The following is a 5621-nucleotide window of genomic DNA, read 5'->3' as shown; positions in this document are numbered from 1 at the left end:
GTTTAATGGACTCGCTTGGACAAGTAAACAGCATAATAGAAAAAAATGGCAAATAATATTTAGTGAATTACATTGACCGATTACTTTGCCAGAACAAAGAAGGAAAGATATAATTCAAAATCACTTGACTGAAAAGTATGAAAAAGAGTAGTAAAGAGCGATGAGAGAAAACATAGAGGACTGTTTTCTCTCCAATGGAGTAATGGGTTTTGTTCTTGTTTCTTCCATTCTATATTCACCAGCTATCAAGTGTATCTCAGGACTGGAATATCCAGTTCAGACAAAGAGATCTCCCATTAGAAAATATTTGCTGCAGATGTAGGTGATTTATAACGTTAGCAATCTATTTAAGTCTGTTCAAAATTCTCCCCTACCCCAAACTGCCCTCTTTGAACAGTTGGTTTGATTTTCCCATACTGCTTTTGATTAACTATTTAAAATTTTGAGAGGTCATATTCATACTCTCTAGAGATTGCCGTTTGGTTGTGATTTTTGTGTGTTTGGTATTTGTTGTGTTTTTAACTGAATTTCAAAAGGTTTTGGTAGTGTGTTACAATTAAATATGTCCTTGTAATTGTCCAGTGCTCCTGGATCAGAGTCACTCCTATCATTCTCAACCAAACTCTTCTCCAAGATTTATTTCAGATTTACCACTTCCTTTATCACATGTGTACATTGAGTATTCTAGTTGTACTTGCCATTTTTTCATTTTTCATTCATTCTATGTTTTTACTAATATTCTTCTCTGGTTTCAACTTCTTGATAGTCATTCTTTTAAACTGTCTGTTCATACTTTGACAGGTTTATGTACATTCCATGGCATTTCAATCCTGCATATACTTGAACTGATATCAGCTTATATTTCCATAATTAATTCATCTGCAATAACAATTTGCAAGACTGGAGATGTGAAGCACCTAGACATGATTTTATTCTTATCCATTTGGAAGATTAATCTCTAGTCAACAAGAAAGCTTAAAAATGGCTTAGAATGTTTTCCTAAATAGCAGTTTTTATAAATGGCTTCATACAATGGTTTGTGATTATTTTATTTTACATGGGATAATATTTTCTACTACCTATAACTTTTGGGAAAAGAAGAAAACTAAAATTTATTACTGTGGAGGAATATGATAGAAATAGAAGACAGATTTTATGTTTGTCACATTTCTAATGAGTACCCATATTCAAAACTTGAAGTCATCTTTCTTAAGGAAAACATCAATCAACATGATAAGGCAAATATCCGTGATCTTTTAAAATGTACCTTATTATTTGATGAAACTTACTTTATTAGCTAATGTTTAGGCTTGAAATATGGGAGGCTGATCTATGTAACACATTTCTGGAAGGCATCTACTGAACAACACAAATGGAGGGGGCTACTATTTCTATAATTTAAGGAATGGTTGAACCTGTTTGGTAGTAGTGTTGGATAATAAATCAACTCTATTGTAACTTGTTCCTTCCACTTGAAAAACTTGTAATGTCACTAAGTATCATCTACTCGTCAAATGTTATTTTGGAGAATGTGACTTTAAAAAGTTTATTTGAGGGGCTGGGAAGGTGGCTCAGTGGTAAAGCACTTGCTTGCATGCATGAGGTCCTGTGTTCAATTCCCCAGCATCACATGACCAAAAAAGAAAAATCTGGAAGTTGTGCTGTGACTCAAGTGGTAGAGTCCTAGCCTTAAGCTAAAGAGCTGAGGGACAGAGCCCAAGCCCAGAGATCAGGCCCCACACCCGGACCCCCTAAAAAATTATTTGAAAAGGAATATATTTTCGGGAGATTAAATATAGGTAACCATTGATTTGAGAATGACAACCTTTTTATACTACATAACCAAGTTTTACTGAAGTACCAGTGTTTTGAAGCACTAAGGATCTTCTCAATTAATGTTTTTCTGAATGATATTTGACTTCTAATTCAAGTTTTCCGAGCCTTGGTAGACAAATTATGGATCTATCCTTCCAGGAACTATTTTTTGCCCTACTTATACTAGACTGAAATCTTTCATTAATCATTAGGAGAGGGGTATTAAAAATATTCTTGTGACATTTGTGATCATGTTCACTCATATGGGCTAGTCATCTGTAAATTGAAAGTGTGAATTACAGTAGTTTCTCTCAGATTTTGTGATCTCATCTTTCATTTTTAAGTTGCCTTGCATTTCACAATTGCTTACTGCTAAACCCTGTGTAATTGGGGCACTAAATTATTATAGGAAATGAGAAGTTAAGATGAGTCTTCAATTACTTTCTGTTGGCATGTTGCATGGGCCTAGGTGGGAAGACTTGCCCTTGTTATCTGATGATGCAGATAACTGGGACCTGGGATCCTAGGATGTGTGGGTCCTGTAGAATAATAATACCTTTTGGACATCATATCAGCAAAATTTGGGTATAATCAGAAATATTTAGAAAACCATTCTGGGCCAACGAGTTAAAACAATATACAGAGCAGCAGAGTAAAATCCCTTGCAGATTAGAGGAAAACAACATTGTTTTTTACCATGTGAATTCAGTAGACTAAGAACACTTAGAAGGTATCACAAGTTTATACCAAAGACATTGCATTGATACTTCTTATATTCTAATATATATTCTAAACCTAATTATTTATATTCCAATCTATTTATTGTAATAAATATCAATTTATTTGTCAAATTATCGATTAATTCTAGTAAGTTTCATTGTGTGAAACATAAAATTAGCACATATAAATATAAAATATATAACTATATGTAATATAAGGAAATGTTTGTCATTGTTCTGTTGTGGTTAGGGTATCAAAGGCAACTCTGTTATACAGTATTATTCCATTATCTCTACCCCAGAGTTTGGTAGAGTTAGACCTAAAGCTTTACCATTTGTAGATTTACAGCCTAGAGGCAAGAGGAAACACTGTCATTAAAACATTACCAATTTAAGGCCTAATATCAAGGAGAAAAATATGGACTTCTCCTGGAGCTATGGAAATATTTGGTGATAGAAATTCAGTAGTGTAAGTTCCTGCCTGGGTGGATGGTCAGGACATTAGGTAATCATGCATAAGAACAATTTTTTTTCACCTTCTTGGCTTTAGCTACTTTTGAAATGGTAGGTATAATAAACAATTATATTATGATAAAATACTTTCTAGTCAGAACTGTTTATTTCTCTATGATCCCTTGTAACTAAGATTAGTTTTTTTCCAGTAAGATAATCTTTGTTGTCAGAATAAGATATTCTGTTTGGTCTGTTACTACATGGAAGAAGGGTAAAGGGTCTGTAGACATTTGTGCCAGTAAGACCTCATTTGGGAAATTTTAAGCTGCAAAAGTTTAGAAGTAGCACTTCAGCAAGGCTTACTTTGAATCCATTAGCTCCACAAAGCTAACTCAGTTGATAAATAAGTACTTGAAAAGCCATCTCTTTGAACCTAGCCATAAAGGTTTCAAAGTATGATCAAATTTAAAATGAAAAAGTCTTAAAATAGTCATTGGCAAAAAAATGCAAGTTTGAGCAATCTACCAAACAATATGTTTTTCCACTATACACAGAATTTCAGAGAAATAAGATCAATAACATTGTTAGTAACAATAAGTTTTCCTTGCTACAAATAGGCAACCAAGGATATATGCCTGTATAAAGATTGCATCATTAACAACTTAAATTTACAGGATACTACATGCTTCAGCAGCACGTATACATAAATTACAACAATATAGAGATTAACATGCCACTTGGACAAGGATGATATGAAAATATGCGAATTATTCCATATTTTTCATTCTTCAGTTGCTAGAAATGAAAAACAGTTATTAAAAAGTTGAATGCAAAAATACAAGTGTAACAACATATGTGATTCATATAATTAAAAGTTAGTTTGACATCAGTGTATTAAATCTTCAATTTAGAAAGGTCTTTACATAGCATAATCTTTACAAAATTTTTGAAATTAGATAACATTTTAATTTTATCCCAAAGAAATAAAATACTATAAGGACCTAGGAGAAAAAAGAATCTTAAACTGTTTTTATATGGAATGCAATCGGTAAGGACACATTTATTAATGAATTTATATAATATATAATAATGTAGTATTCAAAGCATTATATCTAGGAGAGGATGAAATAGATTATGGACATTTTACAAACAGAATACAGAATATGTTAAAATATACTTTCTTCAGACAAGCACGGGAAATGTCTTTAGGTTCTGTACTACTCATTTCAACAGATACATTAAAATTATTTCTGATTTTAAAAATCACAAGCTGTACAGAAATCATTATAGATGTATACAAACAACTCTTGAATATATTTTGACATCAAAGTCAGGCAATTCATTTGGAAGAATACCATGGAATCCATGAATTTTTAAAGTAAGATATTGCTGTTGCTTTGTATTGTGAAAATATTTTGTACAGAGACAAAGGATGGACTGGCATTTTTGAAATTTAAGTAACTTAACCAAATCATTAAGACGTAGGAGAACAATTTGTACAGCCTTTCACAACTTCAAAGAGGTAGTCATACATACTTATCTTTTGGCAGTATCAAATGCAGTTTCTTCCAAGTTGTTCTTCAGACCTGGTTTAAAATAATGGTTCAAAAGAAGGAGATCAAAAGTATCTTTGCTGTTTCTATTCCCAGCAGCAAGATGCAAGGGGGTCAAGAGGCCTTTCGTTTAGACATTGGTTTCTGCATCATGATGAAGTAAGAAAGAAGCCACACTCGTATTATTCCACGTATAAGCACTGTGCAGGTGTGTCCAGCCATTCACAGTTATTGCATGAATATCTGCCTCGAGCCACCAACTCATGGACAATGTGTCAGTGTCAACTGTAGGTTTCCTGATGAAGAGCGGTATACTCATCGTCATCCCTAGTGGCCTTTTTGGAAAGGTTTCACCACACTGTAGTAATTTCGGCAGCCCAAAGAAGAAATTTGCTTGGATCCTTCTCCATTTTTTCTTGCAAATGATACCATTCCTCACTTTTTCATCTTCTTCCTTGTCTTCATCAGAATTGCCTAACCAGAGACTGAGTACCAGTCGGAATGAGGTGTCTATGTATTTCCCCAGTAGTTGACGTTGGTTGAACTGTTCAGAAAAATCCAGTGAATTTTCTGCATCTTTTTTTTTCACCATGACTTATTTTCTCTTTTTCCATTGTTACTATTCTAAATTATTCTAACTGGAGAGTAGAGAATTGATAGAAAGCAGAGGAAAGATTTTCCTCCGTATTAAAAGGTACAGAATGAAAATGAGGACCAGTGGTGTCTCCATGTGCAGCTTATTCTAGGAATGAAAACATAGGAAATAATACTTTCTATGTAAATGATTTGGGAAATGGCAGAGCAGAAAGTGAAATGATGCAACCAAAAATATAACAACAAAATAAATTAGGATAATTATGGAACAATCATATGAGAACCATGAATGAGAGGAAGAGAGAGACAGATGTTCAATGAACTAACTAGCCACAAAATTCATGCCTCTGATCAATTTATAGAGCAAACAATTTTATTTTTAAAAGAGATGGAAATAGAATTTATAGTGTGTCTCTTTATGATGTGCAATGTGATGGATTGATATACATTGTGCTGATCACTTTTCTGTTAATGTGAGGAACATACC

General features: G+C 33.2%; 1 pseudogene; it reads left to right on the top strand.

The window, feature by feature from the left end:
* Window positions 1–3669: 3669 nt before the first annotated feature.
* Window positions 3670–3769, top strand: LOC122128021 (annotated as a pseudogene).
* Window positions 3770–5621: the final 1852 nt, after the last annotated feature.

The sequence above is a fragment of the Dipodomys spectabilis genome, unplaced genomic scaffold (assembly GCF_019054845.1).
Source record: "Dipodomys spectabilis isolate Male_0828 unplaced genomic scaffold, ASM1905484v1 ptg000320l, whole genome shotgun sequence".
NCBI classification, from domain to species: domain Eukaryota; kingdom Metazoa; phylum Chordata; class Mammalia; order Rodentia; family Heteromyidae; genus Dipodomys; species Dipodomys spectabilis.
Note: the sequence above shows the minus strand (reverse complement) of the source record. Positions and strands in the feature narration are given on the sequence as shown.